This window comes from Drosophila miranda (genome assembly GCF_003369915.1).
Source record: "Drosophila miranda strain MSH22 chromosome Y unlocalized genomic scaffold, D.miranda_PacBio2.1 Contig_Y2_pilon, whole genome shotgun sequence".
NCBI classification, from domain to species: domain Eukaryota; kingdom Metazoa; phylum Arthropoda; class Insecta; order Diptera; family Drosophilidae; genus Drosophila; species Drosophila miranda.
The window spans coordinates 15,153,312-15,174,736 of NW_022881614.1; the positions used below are offsets into that span (position 1 = coordinate 15,153,312).

Below are 21,425 nucleotides of genomic sequence, written 5' to 3' on the forward strand. Positions count from 1 at the left end.
AACACTCGTCAAAACGCGTTTGCAGGGTTACAACGACAGGTACAGCCCTGTGAACCTGTAGGTGCGAGAATCGAGTGGGGGTGGCAACTCTGAAAAACAGCTGTTCGAGCGGCAATTTCAAAACTGCCAAGCTATAGGTAAAACAGAGGATGCGATATCAACTTTTATTTTTGCATTCATTACGTCTAGCTATTTATTTGGGAGTTTGTTTTTATCTTAATGAATACTCTTACGAAATTGTACTTCACGGAATTTCAGACCCAATGTATAGATACATATACATATATAATAGGGCAATTATAAATTCTTTGGGTCTCTTTACAACGAAAAATGGATATAGGAATCTTACGAACGGGCGGCGCACACTGTGCTAATGTTAGGGCGAATCTAAAAGATCAATAACAGAATCCTCTTTGCTCTTGACCGCAACCAATCCGCTTTTATCCTCTGCAAGTAAAGAAAAAGTTTCGGATGTGCTCAATAAAAAACAAGTTGATTCCAAATTATAAGTTCAATAAAAACTAATAAAAACAAAATGTCCTACTCGTAAACGAACCTCGTGCAAATAAAACAACATGGCCTTGTTTGGAATTTGTTTTTAATAATATAGTTAAAGTACACATCTTATTGTACATTGATTTCATGATGTTTGTTCGTTCAGATAGGGCGGGTAGGGCGGGTGTTTGTTTGGCATCCAATCAAAATCAAAGCAATTTTTATACTAAATTGGGATTCATTACAACTAAAGGCTTAAATAAAGGGCAACACACATTATTAATAGGGTTAGGCCAGTGATTTGTGATACACTTATTTATTGTTATTGTTAATTGGAATTCCTACTTAGACCGAACTGTTTTGTTTAGTAGATATGGATGGGATGGTCCTCTGCGACAAACAGAATATAATCAGATGGTGCTGCTGCTAATGTACGTAAATATATAAAATAATTTAAATCAACTTCGCTCTGCTGCTGCACTGATTTGCAAACATAATAAAAGAACCGAACCAAACCAAATGCACTTAGGGGGCGCATTCGCATTCGTCGACTCGACACTCTGTTCATATGATAGCTAAAATAATAAACTTAACTAACTTAAATTTCTCCTTTCGGTTAGTGCATAGGAATACATACATACGTCCACATTGCATTGGTAGGACTTAAATATTAACATTTGATTTATGTATTTATTAATGTTAGTGGTGCGTAGGGCTATTACATTTAGCGATCGGTCGGTCGATTCAAAAGGGAAAAATAAATAAATTACGATGCCTATTTTACTATAATTTCTAGAGGGATGCAGTTGAGAACCCCGGGGGATGGGATGATTAAAAAGTGCAGACGAGACAACCACAACCACACCGGACGCAGAAACAACGAAAAACGGAACATGAACAGGATTGTTTCATACAACTCACGCAACACACGCAAAAATTAAATCTCAATCGATATGCCATGAATTCGGTGTCAACGATTTGTCGAAAAATAGCCTCTGAGGTAAACTGAGGTAAAAATACTTTAAATTGTCGCCAAATGAGATAAAGAATAGTGAGAGTGGAGGAAGTCAAAGCAAAAAGAAAAGAGCAAATCGAACCAACTGTAATAACTGACATAGTGGGCGTGTCTGAATGAGTGAGTGAGTGAGTGTGTGTGTGTATGTATGTATGTCTGTGTTTCTATGGACCACCATTTTGGCTTTGCCCGGACGACGCTGACGCTGTGGCAGCAGCAGCAGCCGCAACTGCAGCCAGATCCAACAGTTGAAAGTGCTTTTGATCCGCCACCGCAGCAGTCAGGGATTCCAGTAGAGTGGCATGCACTGCTGATGCTGGCTGCTCGTGCTGCTGATGTTGCTGCTGTTGATGGTGCAGTTGCAGCTGCAGTTGGCTTTCTAGATCTAACATGTGCTGCGACTCAGACGACTGATGTGCCATTATTTGCTGCTGGTCTGGGGATTCTACGCATCGGCAGCCGCATATATGTGCATATGTAGGCAAACGATACCCGAAATGAGAGAGCAGCGGAGTGGAGAAAGAAGAGAGAGAAAGAGAGAAGAAAAGACAAGAAATGCACAGTTACTTCATAATCATCATATCAACATCATCATCAGGTGGTTAACACAACAACAATTTGACAAAACAAAAAACAAAACCAAAAAAGGATCGACACAAAATAAAACCCTCAACTAACCATTTTATTTGATGCCGATGGGGGTGGGGGTGTAATTGTATAAATTACTTTCGTCGAGTGACAATAAATTTCGTAAAATACATAGTAAAAGAACAGAAAGTGACTAAATTAATCGAATATATATGGACTCTAGCTCATCAACCCACGTTTTGGATGTCTCAAACCGGAAGCACCATCCTTGCCGCCGACTGACCTCAGATTACGTTTACTGCAAGAGAGTGAGTGCACAGAAAAACATTCATTTCGTAGACCTGACCTGACGTGACGCGACGTGACTCTCACGTTTATGCGACGCACATGCTTGACTTGATTATAATGAAATGAAATCACAGTCATGCGATCGCCTAAACGGAAGCTGAAGCTGAGCCTGAACCTACCGTGAGCGCAACCATTGCTGTAAATTGACACGTTTATATAGAGACGAACCATTACATCCGTCCATGGACAGATTTGACCATACCCAAAATTTTGCCCACTGATACAGCCAGTGTGCGAAACCTGGGGTATGGTCCACTAGGTATTCGTTGTTGGCCATCAGGAGTGCGTGATGAACCGCACACAATGTTCAGCACGATGAGCATCGGTACCCAGATCTGGACCAGCATCAGCTCCAGCCATGTTAGCAAGGGCACGGCCATCAGCAGGGAAGCTGCGTTTGGCACGAGCACCGTGGCTTTGTTATTGAGGGCCGAAATGATGTTCAGATTGCCCAAGTGCATAATCGCACCGAAGCCAACAATGCACTAGTTTTCCACTTGATGTTTGTCCCTGGCTTAGAATTTTGAATCTTTAAAATTAAAAAAAAACGAGGGGAACGTTGTGAGTTGCTGCGGAGACCGCAACTCTACAGTTATACCTGATACTAAGTCAGTATGGCTCTCCTCCGGCAGACGCCGCTAATATTAAACGACACGACAAGGAGTGCGTGCGAGAGAGACAGAAAATCAGTCTGAGCGTGACGTCGGGGCTGCGTAGCCAGTGCAAATTGATTTGTTCCTTTTGGCTATAAAAATGATGTGATCTGATCCAGATTCAGCTATCTGATAGAAATGGTCATTATCTATGATTCTGCGTTTTTAGTTTTCTCGAATGTGCAATATTGTGGATGCCACAGATTTTCGTCCTTTGTGGGGGCGGAAAAGGGTGGGGCGAAATTCTGAGATATACGTTTTATAGTGAGATCTAACAGAAGTGCGGATACCAAATTTGGTTACTCTAGCCTTAATAGTCTCTGAGATTTGTGGATGCCCCAGATTTTCGTCTTTTGCGGGGGCGGAAGGGGGTGTGGCGAAATTTGGACACGAAACGGTCAAGGTCCGATATCACAGGAGTGTGGATACCAAATTTGGTTGCTCTGGCTCTTATAGGTTCTGAGATCCTTGAACTCATATTTTGCAATTGGCAAAGCCGACCATGAAACCTGTGTGTTAGAGACAGAGCGAGAAAGAATGAAATTGTTTTCTTGATTCTGGCTATAATAATTATACGATCTGGTTGAGATTTTACACTCTAGAACATATAGTCATCCTCTACGATTCTGCGTTTTTGGTTTTATCGTATATTTCAAAATGTGGATGCCACAGATTTTCGTCCTTTGTGGGGGCGGAAGTAGGCGGGGCGAAGTTTTGAAATATTTTTGTAGCAGTGACATATCACAGAAGTCTGGATCCAAAACATCGTTGCTCTAGCTCTTATAGTCTTTGAGCAATAGGCGCTGAAGGGGACGGACGGACGGACGGACGGACGGACGGACGGACAGACGGACGGACAGACGGACAGACAGACAGGGCTCAATCGACTCGGCTATTGATGCTGATCAAGAATATATATACTTTATGGGGTCGGAAACGATTCCTTCTGGACGTTACACACATCCACTTTTACCACAAATCTAATATACCCCAATACTCATTTTGAGTATCGGGTATAAAAACTCCTTTGTTTGCCTTTCACAAACTGAAGCGAAACACAAGGGATAATTAAGCTCATAGAACAGGGGTAAACTCACAGCCTACTTAATAAATGTTGGACGAAAAAGTTGACCCCAAAAAATGTCTTTAAATCGGGTTACAAAGCTGTACTAATTCAAGAGATTTCAGAGTTGTTCCTCAGAGCTCTCTCTTAGTCTCTAGAGAGTCTCTTCTGTCAGTTGGATTATAAATTTACTAGCAAGAGACAAGGGATTCCTACGATTCGATTAAATTCCTTTAATGTTGTGTGGATGGATGTGTGACTGTGTGACTTAGGGACTGTGGCATGATGTGTGTATGTGTGCGAGTGGGTGGGGGGTGGTGTGGTGTAAATGGATCTGTAGCGCCATTTGGAAAATAATAATTGTTATTAGGATAGTATTTCATGAACTCTAGTGTAAGTTATGCTAGGGCAAAGCGGGAGCGCAATAAAAGCTCGCTCTCTCGCTCTTGGCGAATTCGCCCCGCTTTGCCACCGTAGATAAGGTAGGCACAGAAGAAATTGTTTTAATATATGAAAAGAAGTCGAGAAAAATCCATGAAATCGAACGCACGCACTCCTTTTTTTTTCGTCTTATTAAAATACAAAATTGCAGTCACCCAAGTTGTTTCGGTATCGTTATTTAGAAAAACTATTCTAAAATTTCATGGCGCCCCCGGGTGGACTTGCAATTTAAACGTATTAATTCAAGTGGAAGGCAAAAGTGACAGTGACACAGTGGAGAAAAGATAAATAGCCAAAATCTATTATACCTACATGTACATGCATATGTGCTGCAGCTAAATTGCCAAATTGACCGCGACGTGTGTGCAAATAATTCAACAAACAAAACTAAAATCACCGCGTCGGTCGTGCAATACCCTCTCTGCAGCTATATACAAAAGGAGATACACATATACCATCTACCCAAGAAGATCCAAGTGGAGCATCCAGTATAAGAAGAGGAGAGTACAGCACCTGGAATTTCCAATCTTCTCAAGAGGTATTTGTGAAAAAAATTGAAAGCTCGAGTGAAGACGAAAAGATTAAAAAACTCGCAATTATTGTCTTGTGCTGAAACAATTGCACCTCGCTTTCAATTCTTGGCACATACGTATGACATAGTAGAGCTAGATTGCATGCTGTAGTTATATATATATTATATATATATTAATACATATATACATATGTACATCTAACCCTCTTGGACGCAATAACTACACATAACTCATTTTAACTGCAATCGCTGTCACCCCTTTCCCCTTTCTCGTTTTCGTTGTGTCAAATATATGTATAGTTGGGTCGTTGGCCAAGCACGCATACCAATACGCAGCTGCAGCGGTGAATTATTTCGTCTCGCTTTCGCTCTTCACCGTTGCTTATCGTTGTTCTTTTGTTTGGCGCGCTTGATCCAAACCAAACACCAAGTGACGCGCTACCCTGTTTTCGTCGGGTATATTCGTTTGGTGTCAGTAGGATCCAACTATCAATTAAGACAAAGTCGTGCCTCGCAAATCAATTTAGCGTCGATCGTTGTCGGTGCAACTACGTGCATACGTACATATACACAACATCCATTCTTCAGAACTGCAGCGGTGAAATTTTTCGTTTTCGCTTGTCACCAGTGCAGTTCGTTGCTATTCTTGTGTGGTTTTCGTGTACGCGCCAGCCAAGCGACGCTCTACCCTAAATTTTTCGGGTATATTGGTTTTTCACCTCGTGTGGGTACAATTACCCATTATTTCATTGAGTGCCTCGGCATTAAATACGATTATTAGAAACGATCTTTCGCCTTCAGTTGCTTGTATTGAGAATCAATATGACCTCAAAAGCCAACAATATTGCCCTTGAAGAGCTGAAGAAAAAGCGCAGTTGCCGTGTCAAAGGCATTCGTTTATTAGCGGACCGTTTAGAAGCGGGGGATATTCCGCTGGTATTGACGGAGCTCGAGTGCAGACTCGAAACGCTGATGCGTAGCATTGACACGGCACGCGAACTTCAAGAGAAGATTGAAGATATAGACATTGACGATGAATTTGGAGTCGAGTTGGAAGAACTCTCAATTGTCACAAAGGCAAAATTAATGTCTCTCATTTGCGCATTAAAGACAGCTGATGAGACAATACCGGCAGTACCAGCTTATGGTGGCCCAACTCGTGCTCGCCTTCCGAAGTTAGCTCTGCCGCAGTTCAGCGGCAACTTTTCGGACTTTAAAAACTTCATAGGTTTATTTGAGACTCTAGTTCACAATGACCAAAGCATTCCAATTATCGAAAAGTTCAACCATTTGCTTTCGTGTCTCTCCGGTGAAGCGTTGGGAACAGTTAGGGCTTTCCAAGTAACCGAGACCAACTACGAGAAAGCAATGGCTAGCTTAAAACGGGTCTACGATAATGATTGTCTGATCTTTAAAAATCACATTGATGCCCTATTTAGTCTTCCCAAAAGAAACCTTATCGATACCGCCTCATCCATATATGGTTCGTTGTTGTCGATAGGCGATGATAAAAAGATCTCGAATGCGATGATTATTCATCTCGTCTTGAGCAGAGTCGATCCGGTGACCAAAGAGAAATGGGAAGAACAGCTCGATTATGACAAACTGCCACTTTGGACGGACTGTGAGAAGTTGCTTAATCGCAGACATCAGCATCTTTCGGCCAAAAATTCGGACAAACCAAAGCAGGAGCAGAAAGCTGTGCCAAGCAAGCCGCATAATCGGAGCTCATTCGCGTGTTCCACCGCGAATACCAAAAACCAACAATGCAGCTACTGCAATGCGAAAGGCCATTTGTTGACAGATTGCAGTCCATTTGGTCGGCTGGCAGTAATGCAAAGGTTCGAATTCGCAAAAACTGCATCCTTGTGCATCAATTGTCTGCAGCCAGGCCACTCTGTAGTACGATGCAAAGCTAAGAAGTGTCGAGTGTGTGGCTGCTCACACCATACCTTATTGCATAGATACACAGTGGCGAATAAAAGTCTAGCGTTACCATCACTCCCAGAGAATTCTTCTCCTCCTCCCAATCAGAATCAACCTTCCACTTCGCATGCTCTCCATGCGACAGCTATGGATAGAGTTATTCTGGCTACGTCGATCGTAAGCGTCCGAACAAATAATGGTGAACATGTTTTGGCCCGAGCTCTGCTTGACTCGGGGTCTCAAACCAATTTTATAACTGAGGACTTAGCACAGCGCTTACAGATCCGTAGGGAGGAGTCGTGTATCAACTTGCTTGGTATTGGTGAATCCAATTCACAAGTCAAGAAAAAGATACACACGGTGGTGAAGTCGCGAATTACTGGTAGTGAGTTTTCGGTTGATTTCTGGATTCTAAAGTCCATTTCGGGGTATCACCCTGATCAGACACTTAACGTGAGTGACTGGAAAATCCCGAAGAACTTACCACTTGCAGACCCATATTTCTTCACGCCACAGAAGATAGATATGTTGATAGGTGCAGAAACATTTTTCGAACTTTTATCTGTTGGTCAGATTCGACAAGGTCCTGACTATCCAACTCTGCAGAAAACGCTTCTCGGCTGGATTGTGTCGGGCAGATACACTCCAAAGGTGACTGCCACCCAAGAAGCTAGGAATTGTTTGAGTTGTCGAGAAGAGTCAGTGATCCACATCGACAATACATTACAAAAGTTTTGGTCACTGGAAGAATTGCCGTCTTCTAAAAAGTCTTTATCTCCTGAACACAAGTGATGTGAAAAGCATTATAGAAGGACTACTCAGGTCGTGCCTTCAGGTCGGTTTGAAGTAAGACTGCCGTTCAAATCAGATCCCAGTATCTTAGGCAACTCCTTTGAAGTGGCTGAACGGCGGTTTTTATCGCTTGAAAAAAGATTGTTTCGTGACCCCGAGTTGAAGAAAATGTACTTGGAGTTCATGGAAGAGTACCTCTCCTTGGGTCACATGTCTACCACAGACAACACAATCCCCAAAACTCCACATTATTTCATTCCACATCAGTGTGTGTTGAGGCCTCAAAGCACGTCGACCAAGCTCCGCGTCGTTTTCGATGAGTCTTGTAAAACGTCCTCTCAGGTGGCCTTGAACGACATATTGATGGTCGGTCCTACGATACAGGATGAGCTGTATTCGACATTGCTCCGATTCAGACTACACAGGTACGCCTTGACAGCCGATGTCAAAAAGATGTATCGCCAAGTTTTGGTCGCTGATGCGGGTAGACAATTCCAGCTCATAGTGTGGAGAAGAGACCCGTCTGAGTCCTTGAGAATATACCAGCTCAACACCGTAACATATGGGACTGGACCAGCCCCATTTTTGGCTATTCGGTGTTTGAAGAGGTTGAGTGAGTCTGCAAAACTCTCACTCCCTAAAGCTGCTGAAGTTATTGACTCCGACTTCTATGTCGATGACATGTTGACTGGTGCTGGTTGCGTAGAGGAGTTAAAGACAATTAAGTCTGATGTGGCTCAGGTTCTTCAAACCGCTGGGTTTGAATTGACTAAATGGTTTTCGAACTCACCTGAGGTCACCGCATCCGAGAGCACAGTTAAACCGATAACGATCTCGGACTCAGAGTCAACTAAGGCGTTAGGAATATCGTGGCTGCCACACGAAGACGTCTTTAAGTTTCAAATTGACACGTCAGTTATGGGTCTCCGAGCGACAAAACGGAACATATTATCGGTGACATCAAAGCTGTTTGACCCCCTTGGCTTGTTAAGTCCTTTAGTAATTAAGGGAAAGATCCTACTGCAGGAGCTTTGGCTCAACAAGCTAGATTGGGATGAGTCAATTCCAATGAACTTGGAAACAGCATGGAACTTATTAAAAGAATCCTTGGGTCAGTTGGAGAAGATTACCATACCTCGATTTGTGCATACTGATCCCATGTCACCGATTCAAGTACATGCCTTTGCCGACGCATCCATGAGAGCTTATGGAGCCTGCGTCTATATCCGTAGAAAGACTGCAGAAGGTTTCAAGGTCTCCTTGTTGACTGCAAAGTCGAAAGTAGCGCTACTCAAGACGAAAACGCTCCCAAGGCTTGAATTATGTACCGCTCACCTTCTAGCAGACCTTTGTCACCGAATCAAATCACTGCTCAAGGTTCCAATTGATAAAATGATATTCTGGTCAGATTCAGAAGTTACTCTTCATTGGATCAGATCCCACCCTTCGTCGTTGTCAACATTCGTTGCGAACCGAGTAGCGGAGATTCAAGAGTGGTCAAGTGAAGCTACGTGGCGGCATGTGCCAACAAAACAGAACCCAGCAGACATAGTTTCGAGAGGTTGTGACGTAGAGGAAATCGTGCAGTCGATCTGGTTTGGTGGACCAGAGGTCTTAAAGTTTGAAGAAGAGAGCTGGCCCAGAAATCCACACTTCGAGCTTTCCGAAGAAGAGATACAGATGGAAAGTCGGAAGAAATCGGTCGGACTGACCGTCGCGGCCAAGCCAAATTACTTAGTGGATGTAATCGAGGGATACTCGTCACACCTCAAACTGCTAAGAGTGTTCGTTTTCGTGTTCCGCTTCATCCGAAAATGCAAAGACAAAAGTCTCAACTTTGGAAAAATTCCGTCATCCGTAGAATACGACGAGGCGTTTCTAAAAATAGTCGAAATAACACAGAAAAATGAGTCTCAAGAAGATATTGAAAGGGTTCGTAAAGGCACCAAGTTAGGCCCCAGTCTTCAGCGCTTGAATCCCTTCATCCATGAAGAGGCTGGGACATGGTGCTCTTTTTCGTTGTTGCGAGTTGGGGGGCGACTAGTTAACGCTCCTATTTCATATAATGCCAAGTTTCCCTTGTTATTGACAAAACGCTCGCAGTTTGTGCAGACATACGTTCGCTATCTGCATCAAACGAATTTTCATGCCGGCCCACGAGCACTCGTGAGTATCCTTAGACAGCGCATTTGGATAGTGAATGCTCAGGCGGTCTGCAGGGCGACAGTTAGGTCGTGTATTCGTTGCTTTAAATGCAAGCCGCTACTCCAGACCCAAATGATGGGCAACTTACCCGCAGACCGGCTCCGTGGTCTCCGCCCATTTTCAGTATGTGGCGTTGATTTTTGTGGCCCAGTCTATACGACTCTGAAAATTCGTGGAAGGCCCCCTTATAAGTCCTACATAGCGTTATTTGTCTGTTTTGCGTCCAAGGCGGTTCATTTAGAAATTGTCTCCGATTTGACGACTAATTCCTTCTTGTTGGCATTCCAAAGGTTCGTCGGTCGTCGAGGATGTCCGCAACGCGTGAACTGCGACAACGCGACAAATTTCGTCGGAGCAAGTCGCCACTTCAGCGAACTGCGGAGGAAGATAGAGGCGGAAGCGGACGCGATACGCGAATTTGCGTCAAGAAGCGGGTGCGAGTTTGCCTTCATACCGCCTCGAGCACCGCACATGGGCAGACTTTGGGAGGCCGGTGTGAAGTCTGCCAAGGGCCTACTCCTACGGGCAGTCGGAAGCGCTCTCCTCACCGCAGAGGAGCTGGAGACCGTGCTGGTCGGGATCGAGGCGGTACTCAACTCGCGCCCGCTAGGACCCCTAAGCCCAGACCCAAGCGACGGAGACGCGCTGACTCCCGGGCACCTGCTGACAGGCGGGCCGCTCATCGCACCCCCAGCACCCAGGACCCCGGACCAGGAGGGTCTGAGCTGCTTAAAGCGATGGCGGCTTGTCTCGTCAGCCAGGCAAATGTGCTGGCAGCGATGGTCCCGGGAGTATGTGCTTGGATTGCAAATAAGATGCAAGTGGCACCAGGAGGAGCCAAACATAAAGGAAGGCGACCTCGTAATCGTCGCCGAGGACAACCTGCCCCCTCAACAGTGGCTCCTCGGAAGGGTGGTCGGAACAACCGCCGGGCAGGACGGAAGGGTCAGAGTGGTCGACCTAAGGACGAGCAGCGGAGCCACGTTCAGGAGGCCAATGCACAAATTGGCGCTTCTGCCAATGGTTTGAAGCCTTCCAGGCCTTCAACGGGGCCGGTGTAGCGCCATTTGGAAAATAATAATTGTTATTAGGATAGTATTTCATGAAGTCTAGTGTAAGTTAGGCTAGGGCAAAGCGGGAGCGCAATAAAAGCTCGCTCTCTCGCTCTTGGCGAATTCGCCCCGCTTTGCCACCGTAGGTAAGGTAGGCACAGAAGAAATTGTTTTAATATATGAAAAGAAGTCGAGAAAAATCCATGAAATCGAACGCACGCACTCCTTTTTTTTTCGTCGTATTAAAATACAAAATTGCAGTCACCCAAGTTGTTTCGGTATCGTTATTTAGAAAAACTAATCTAAAATTTCATGGCGCCCCCGGGTGGACTTGCAATTTAAACGTATTAATTCAAGTGGAAGGCAAAAGTGACAGTGACACAGTGGAGAAAAGATAAATAGCCAAAATCTATTATACCTACATGTACATGCATATGTGCTGCAGCTAAATTGCCAAATTGACCGCGACGTGTGTGCAAATAATTCAACAAACAAAACTAAAATCACCGCGTCGGTCGTGCAATACCCTCTCTGCAGCTATATACAAAAGGAGATACACATATACCATCTACCCAAGAAGATCCAAGTGGAGCATGCAGTATAAGAAGAGGAGAGTACAGCACCTGGAATTTCCAATCTTCTCAAGAGGTATTTGTGCAAAAAATTGAAAGCTCGAGTGAAGACGAAAAGATTAAAAAACTCGCAATTATTGTCTTGTGCTGAAACAATTGCACCTCGCTTTCAATTCTTGGCACATACGTATGACATAGTAGAGCTAGATTGCATGCTGTAGTTATATATATATTATATATATATTAATACATATATACATATGTACATCTAACCCTCTTGGACGCAATAACTACACATAACTCATTTTAACTGCAATCGCTGTGAATTTTTTCGTCTCGCTTTCGCTCTTCACCGTTGCTTATCGTTGTTCTTTTGTTTGGCGCGCTTGATCCAAACCAAACACCAAGTGACGCGCTACCCTGTTTTCGTCGGGTATATTCGTTTGGTGTCAGTAGGATCCAACTATCAATTAAGACAAAGTCGTGCCTCGCAAATCAATTTAGCGTCGATCGTTGTCGGTGCAACTACGTGCATACGTACATATACACAACATCCATTCTTCAGAACTGCAGCGGTGAAATTTTTCGTTTTCGCTTGTCACCAGTGCAGTTCGTTGCTATTCTTGTGTGGTTTTCGTGTACGCGCCAGCCAAGCGACGCTCTACCCTAAATTTTTCGGGTATATTGGTTTTTCACCTCGTGTGGGTACAATTACCCATTATTTCATTGAGTGCCTCGGCATTAAATACGATTATTAGAAACGATCTTTCGCCTTCAGTTGCTTGTATTGAGAATCAATATGACCTCAAAAGCCAACAATATTGCCCTTGAAGAGCTGAAGAAAAAGCGCAGTTGCCGTGTCAAAGGCATTCGTTTATTAGCGGACCGTTTAGAAGCGGGGGATATTCCGCTGGTATTGACGGAGCTCGAGTGCAGACTCGAAACGCTGATGCGTAGCATTGACACGGCACGCGAACTTCAAGAGAAGATTGAAGATATAGACATTGACGATGAATTTGGAGTCGAGTTGGAAGAACTCTCAATTGTCACAAAGGCAAAATTAATGTCTCTCATTTGCGCATTAAAGACAGCTGATGAGACAATACCGGCAGTACCAGCTTATGGTGGCCCAACTCGTGCTCGCCTTCCGAAGTTAGCTCTGCCGCAGTTCAGCGGCAACTTTTCGGACTTTAAAAACTTCATAGGTTTATTTGAGACTCTAGTTCACAATGACCAAAGCATTCCAATTATCGAAAAGTTCAACCATTTGCTTTCGTGTCTCTCCGGTGAAGCGTTGGGAACAGTTAGGGCTTTCCAAGTAACCGAGACCAACTACGAGAAAGCAATGGCTAGCTTAAAACGGGTCTACGATAATGATTGTCTGATCTTTAAAAATCACATTGATGCCCTATTTAGTCTTCCCAAAATGACCCAGCAATCAGCATCGTCCTTAAGAAACCTTATCGATACCGCCTCATCCATATATGGTTCGTTGTTGTCGATAGGCGATGATAAAAAGATCTCGAATGCGATGATTATTCATCTCGTCTTGAGCAGAGTCGATCCGGTGACCAAAGAGAAATGGGAAGAACAGCTCGATTATGACAAACTGCCACTTCGGACGGACTGTGAAAAGTTGCTTAATCGCAGACATCAGCATCTTTCGGCCGAAAATTCGGACAAACCAAAGCAGGAGCAGAAAGCTGTGCCAAGCAAGCCGCATAATCGGAGCTCATTCGCGTGTTCCACCGCGAATACCAAAAACCAACAATGCAGCTACTGCAATGCGAAAGGCCATTTGTTGACAGATTGCAGTCCATTTGGTCGGCTGGCAGTAATGCAAAGGTTCGAATTCGCAAAAACTGCATCCTTGTGCATCAATTGTCTGCAGCCAGGCCACTCTGTAGTACGATGCAAAGCTAAGAAGTGTCGAGTGTGTGGCTGCTCACACCATACCTTATTGCATAGATACACAGTGGCGAATAAAAGTCTAGCGTTACCATCACCCCCAGAGAATTCTTCTCCTCCTCCCAATCAGAATCAACCTTCCACTTCGCATGCTCTCCATGCGACAGCTATGGATAGAGTTATTCTGGCTACGTCGATCGTAAGCGTCCGAACAAATAATGATGAACATGTTTTGGCCCGAGCTCTGCTTGACTCGGGGTCTCAAACCAATTTTATAACTGAGGACTTAGCACAGCGCTTACAGATCCGTAGGGAGGAGTCGTGTATCAACTTGCTTGGTATTGGTGAATCCAATTCACAAGTCAAGAAAAAGATACACACGGTGCTGAAGTCGCGAATTACTGGTAGTGAGTTTTCGGTTGATTTCTGGATTCTAAAGTCCATTTCGGGTATCACCCTGATCAGACACTTAACGTGAGTGACTGGAAAATCCCGAAGAACTTACCACTTGCAGACCCATATTTCTTCAAGCCACAGAAGATAGATGTTGATAGGTGCAGAAACATTTTTCGAACTTTTATCTGTTGGTCAGATTCGACAAGGTCCTGACTATCCAACTCTGCAGAAAACGCTTCTCGGCTGGATTGTGTCGGGCAGATACACTCCAAAGGTGACTGCCACCCAAGAAGCTAGGAATTGTTTGAGTTGTCGAGAAGAGTCAGTGATCCACATCGACAATACATTACAATACATTACAATTGCCGTCTTCTAAAAAGTCTTTATCTCCTGAACACAAGTTATGTAAAAAGCATTATAGAACGACTACTCAGGTCGTGCCTTCAGGTCGGTTTGAAGTAAGACTGCCGTTCAAATCAGATCCCAGTATCTTAGGCAACTCTTTTATCGCTTGAAAAAAGATTGTTTCGTGACCCCGAGTTGAAGAAAATGTACTTGGAGTTCATGGAAGAGTACCTCTCCTTGGGTCACATGTCTACCACAGACAACACAATCCCCAAAACTCCACATTATTTCATTCCACATCAGTGTGTGTTGAGGCCTCAAAGCACGTCGACCAAGCTCCGCGTCGTTTTCGATGAGTCTTGTAAAACGTCCTCTCAGGTGGCCTTGAACGACATATTGATGGTCGGTCCTACGATACAGGATGAGCTGTATTCGACATTGCTCCGATTCAGACTACACAGGTACGCCTTGACAGCCGATGTCAAAAAGATGTATCGCCAAGTCTTGGTCGCTGATGCGGGTAGACAATTCCAGCTCATAGTGTGGAGAAGAGACCCGTCTGAGTCCTTGAGAATATACCAGCTCAACACCGTAACATATGGGACTGGACCAGCCCCATTTTTGGCTATTCGGTGTTTGAAGAGGTTGAGTGAGTCTGCAAAACTCTCACTCCCTAAAGCTGCTGAAGTTATTGACTCCGACTTCTATGTCGATGACATGTTGACTGGTGCTGGTTGCGTAGAGGAGTTAAAGACAATTAAGTCTGATGTGGCTCAGGTTCTTCAAACCGCTGGGTTTGAATTGACTAAATGGTTTTCGAACTCACCTGAGGTCATCGCATCCGAGAGCACAGTTAAACCGATAACGATCTCGGACTCAGAGTCAACTAAGGCGTTAGGAATATCGTGGCTGCCACACGAAGACGTCTTTAAGTTCCAAATTGACACGTCAGTTATGGGTCTCCGAGCGACAAAACGGAACATATTATTGGTGACATCAAAGCTGTTTGACCCCCTTGGCTTATTAAGTCCTTTAGTAATTAAGGGAAAGATCCTACTGCAGGAGCTTTGGCTCAACAAGCTAGATTGGGATGAGTCAATTCCAATGAACTTGGAAATAGCATGGAACTTATTAAAAGAATCCTTGGGTCAGTTGGAGAAGATTACCATACCTCGATTTGTGCATACTGATCCCATGTCACCGATTCAAGTACATGCCTTTGCCGACGCATCCATGAGAGCTTATGGAGCCTGCGTCTATATCCGTAGAAAGACTGCAGAAGGTTTCAAGGTCTCCTTGTTGACTGCAAAGTCGAAAGTAGCGCCACTCAAGACGAAAACGCTCCCAAGGCTTGAGTTATGTACCGCTCACCTTCTAGCAGACCTTTGTCACCGAATCAAATCACTGCTCAAGGTTCCAATTGATAAAATGATATTCTGGTCAGATTCAGACAGAAGTTACTCTTCATTGGATCAGATCCCACCCTTCGTCGTTGCCAACGTTCGTTGCGAACCGAGTAGCGGAGATTCAAGAGTGGTCAAGTGAAGCTACGTAGCGGCATGTGCCAACAAAACAGAACCCAGCAGACATAGTTTCGAGAGGTTGTGACGTAGAGGAAATCGTGCAGTCGATCTGGTTTGGTGGACCAGAGGTCTTAAAGTTTGAAGAAGAGAGCTGGCCCAGAAATCCACACTTCGAGCTTTCCGAAGAAGAGATACAGATGGAAAGTCGGAAGAAATCGGTCGGACTGACCGTCGCGGCCAAGCCAAATTACTTAGTGGATGTAATCGAGGGATACTCGTCACACCTCAAACTGCTAAGAGTGTTCGTTTTCGTGTTCCGCTTCATCCGAAAATGCAAAGACAAAAGTCTCAACTTTGGAAAAATTCCGTCATCCGTAGAATACGACGAGGCGTTTCTAAAAATAGTCGAAATAACACAGAAAAATGAGTCTCAAGAAGATATTGAAAGGGTTCGTAAAGGCACCAAGTTAGGCCCCAGTCTTCAGCGCTTGAATCCCTTCATCCATGAAGAGGCTGGTGCTCTTTTTCGTTGTTGCGAGTTGGGGGGCGACTAGTTAACGCTCCTATGTCATATAATGCCAAGTTTCCCTTGTTATTGACAAAACGCTCGCAGTTTGTGCAGACATACGTTCGCTATCTGCATCAAACGAATTTTCATGCCGGCCCACGAGCACTCGTGAGTATCCTTAGACAGCGCATTTGGATAGTGAATGCTCAGGCGGTCTGCAGGGCGACAGTTAGGTTGTGTATTCGTTGCTTTAAATGCAAGCCGCTACTCCAGACCCAAATGATGGGCAACTTACCCGCAGATCGGCTTCGTGCTCTCCGCCCATTTTCAGTATGTGGCGTTGATTTTTGTGGCCCAGTCTATACGACTCTGAAAATTCGTGGAAGGCCCCTTATAAGTCCTACATAGCGTTATTTGTCTGTTTTGCGTCCAAGGCGGTTCATTTAGAAATTGTCTCCGATTTGACGACTAATTCCTTCTTGTTGGCATTCCAAAGGTTCGTCGGTCGTCGAGGATGTCCGCAACGCGTGAACTGCGACAACGCGACAAATTTCGTCGGAGCAAGTCGCCACTTCAGCGAACTGCGGAGGAAGATAGAGGCGGAAGCGGACGCGATACGCGAATTTGCGTCAAGAAGCGGGTGCGTTTGCCTTTATACCGCCTCGAGCACCGCACATGGGCGGACTTTGGGAGGCCGGTGTGAAGTCTGCCAAGGGCCTACTTTTACGGGCAGTCGGAAGCGCTCTCCTCACCGCAGAGGAGCTGGAGACCGTGCTGGTCGGGATCGAGGCGGTACTCAACTCGCGCCCGCTAGGACCCCTAAGCCCAGACCCAAGCGACGGAGACGCGCTGACTCCCGGGCACCTGCTGACAGGCGGGCCGCTCATCGCACCCCCAGCACCCAGGACCCCGGACCAGGAGGGTCTGAGCTGCTTAAAGCGATGGCGGCTTGTCTCGTCAGCCAGGCAAATGTGCTGGCAGCGATGGTCCCGGGAGTATGTGCTGGGATTGCAAATAAGATGCAAGTGGCACCAGGAGGAGCCAAACATAAAGGAAGGCGACCTCGTAATCGTCGCCGAGGACAACCTGCCCCCTCAACAGTGGCTCCTCGGAAGGGTGGTCGGAACACCCGCCGGGCAGGACGGAAGGGTCAGAGGGGTCGACCTAAGGACGAGCAGCGGAGCCACGTTCAGGAGGCCAATCCACAAATTGGCGCTTCTGCCAATGGTTTGAAGCCTTCCAGGCCTTCAACGGGGCCGGTGTAGCGCCATTTGGAAAATAATAATTGTTATTAGGATAGTATTTCATGAAGTCTAGTGTAAGTTAGGCTAGGGCAAAGCGGGAGCGCAATAAAAGCTCGCTCTCTCGCTCTTGGCGAATTCGCCCCGCTTTGCCACCGTAGGTAAGGTAGGCACAGAAGAAATTGTTTTAATATATGAAAAGAAGTCGAGAAAAATCCATGAAATCGAACGCACGCACTCCTTTTTTTTTCGTCGTATTAAAATACAAAATTGCAGCCACCCAAGTTGTTTCGGTATCGTTATTTAGAAAAACTATTCTAAAATTTCAGGATCTATTGTGGCTATACTCTAAAAACAGCACTTTATAAATATATATATAAAGAATTCGTGGCTATACATGATTATTGGTTTTCTTATTGCACTTATTGCAAAAATGGATCCAACATACCAGATTGTTGGGCCTGCTGTGACGGGGTATAGGCACGTTGGCCGCCACCACCATTACCATTACCATTGGCAGTGGAACTAGCGGCGGCTTGCTTTGCAGGTGGACGACGCTTGGCCAGAGGCATGTCGTCGTCGGAATCGCTTAACGTCAGATCAACCTGTCAGAGCAGATCAGAAAGCAAACGTATATTACAACAGAGACTCAGCAGAGTGGCAGATAAACTTACAGTTTCACTGTTCGACGTTGACGTTGGCTGGTCATCCGGTGCCGGGGACAAATTACTCTTCACTGGCTTGGTATCGTCCGCGATCAGCTCTAAAAGAAGAGGTCAGGAGAGGGGAATGGTTAAGATCAGACAAGGTCAGGTAATTCGAATCTCAGTTTTCTCTTACCTATAACATCAGATATCACCTCCACCTTTTGAACGGGTTTGGATGGTGTATCCAAGATTTGAGCTTCGCTACGTAGGCCCGGGGTACTCCAGGAGCCATCTTGATGCAGTTGTATTTCGGTGTCGTCGCTCTTTAGCAGCGTTGAGTCCAGCACCTCTTGGAAATAACTGTTGGGAGTATCAAAAAATGCATATTTGATCAGTAACTTTCAATTCGTATATTGAAGATTGGATATCCATCCACATACCCATCGATAACCAAGTTATCATATATGGCCGGCTTATCGCACACCGGGCAGTTCCAGGTGGGCTTGCGCTCGTTCATTTGCAGGTAGAGATTGGCGTCGAAGCACTGCAAGTGCGAACACGTCGAAGCTCGGCACGGCAGCAGCATCTTCATCTTTCCCAGCGGGCAGTTGAGCGATACCTTCAGCATTGTGGTGGCTATTTCACAGTCGGCATCTTCTGTTAACTTTTCCTTAACTGAAACGAAACGAAGATTGTGGTTAATTAATAATTTATCCAGGATTATCCAGGCTATCCAAGATGTGATGTATGTATGCTTACTTAGGCCTCTCGTGTAATCTGCCGGCTTCACGCCCTTACTCTTCATCCGCACCAGCAGCTGTGCGGATGTGAGTTTCTTCACCAGATAAACCGCCAGGCAGTAGCTGCGCGTGTAGTCGGGACACCACTGAACCATTATGGTGTTGGTAACGGTTGGCGATAGCTTCACATTGGAGGTAACGTTCACGGGTCGTGGCGGACGTTTCGGCTCCACATTTGGTCGATTTGTTGGAATGACATTCTGTGTATCAGAATTGGATCAGATCACATGGCATTATAATTGTGCAATTGGGTAGTAACTTGGGTCGCAATGATCCAATCCACACTTACAGGCAGCTGACACAATTTGTTGTTCACTTTGACATTCACATTGGGGGGAAGCAGTCCTCTTGGTCGCATGAAGTCTCCACCAGGCAGAAGCGCAGCTGAACTTGAATGGCATGCTCCACCTTTGAACTGTTGCGAATGTCGCGATTCGAGGCGATTTCGGTGGCCTGTTGGGGCGTTAATGTGAAGTAGAAAGGCACCTCTTGGACGCGCTGTGTGCTGCGGGGCACCAGCGTCGATGGCTTGATCAGTGTGCCGAGCACATCGTAGAAGGCAAGCTTTTTCAGTCTCACATCCGGGTGTATGGGTAGCTGGTTGACATTGGTTGACATCTGTGAGGCCATTTGTGCGGACATCTGTGCACCCGGCACCTGGCCTGATCCGCCACCCACCAGACCCACAGAATTCGGCTGCACCGAAGGGGGCATCTGCATGTGCGAGTACATTCTCGTTGGATCTATGTATTGCAGTGTGGCGTTTTGCTCTTGCACGGATTGAGCGTAAACTTCTTGAATCTTTGGGGCCAACAGCTCCAAATTGGTGCGCAGAAATGACAAAATTCTGCTTTGCAGATCGGATTTTCGTCCAGCGAAGGAAATGTTAAGGAACGACAAGACTTTTTGCAGCTCTAAGACTCGGAGCATCTGCACCATTTGCTCAAATTCCTGCAAAGATAAAGAAAAAATATATAAAATTTGATCAAATGGCGGTTGCAAAAATGCGGGACTCCACTCTACACACCAAGCGCACTCACACCCACACCCACACACGCACACTCTTTAGTATATATGTGTGTGTGTGTGTGTGGTTGAAAGGGCGTCCGGCATGGTCGTCTCGTATATTTGGTCTTTGGTCTTCATATTTCCGCGAATCCTCAGATTCAAACGTCTTTTTTGTCAGCCGGACAGACACAGGTATGCGTTGTCAGCCACTATATACATGGGAAAAATTGTGGCATGTCCCCGACTAACACATTACCTTGCTGGGCAAAAATGGCGTTCATAGAAAGCGCTTCATTTCACTAAACCGAGCAACTCCTATAATTAGTTGCCGTCAGACGGACCCGTTCTTGCAAACTACACTTGACAAGATATTTGCTCTATTCTGTTACTTGCTAATACAAACACCCGCACAGAATTTTTTTGTCACAGCAATTTTGTTTTGTCCGCACGGTCTGAAATAATATGGCGGATAGCAGTGTTAAAAAATTCGTAATCCACTGAAATTGTTTACCTTTTCCTGCACTAGGTGGCCCCACAATATTATTTGCTTGTGGTCACTCTGCTTATCAATCATCCATATTTATTGAAAATTGTTTTGGGGAATCTGGTGAATTAAACTTTCGGGGAAAACTAACCTTGTATTTGCCCGCATCAAAGGCGTTTATTGTTGTTGGTGCAGTCGACGAGGATTGGTGTCCGGTCGCTGGGGATGGTGCGGCATTTTCCGCCTGCGTGCGAGTCTGCGAGCGGGTCTTTCGCATTACTATTATTTTTATCCCTCGATCAGACTACGTTGTCAACAAAACAGTTGCAAGCTCAAGAGCATTAGTCTAGGACACGCACAATACATAAATGTAAACACTATACCAATAATTTATTAATTAATTAATTAACAACAATGCTACATCAAAGTTTTAAGCAGCGTCGTCGCGACCAGTGTGACCGCGGATTTGTCGATAATATATACGGTCCGACCCTCAAAAATATACCAAAAAACGTCACAGTTTCAAAAGATACCGTAAATTATTGTATTTGTACTGATTATTTGTATTCAAATTCCAACATAATCCTCGTTGTTAATATTCGATTGAATATTACTTGCTAGCAAGGATCGTCAGGTCTGAACAAATGATTTTATCTGATTGGTGAAAATACTAGAAAATAATATTAAAGTCACATAATATGCAAGATGTGTGAGCTAGACAAGGTGTCTAAATCAGTGCAAAATGACCACGAAAATTCTTCAAGATTCATTATTTTCGTCGACTCGTGTCGACAATGGGTTAATCTGCCTATAATCGGAAATCATATTCCTCCATTTTGATATTCGGTTCAGTTTAGGACCCTCAGCACTGAACTCATAATTT

The 21,425-nt window shown here is 45.0% G+C and overlaps 1 pseudogene; it reads right to left on the reverse strand.

The window, feature by feature from the left end:
* Positions 1-170: 170 nt before the first annotated feature.
* On the reverse strand, positions 171-20,945 carry LOC117192670 (annotated as a pseudogene).
* Between the last annotated feature and the right edge of the window lie 480 nt (positions 20,946-21,425).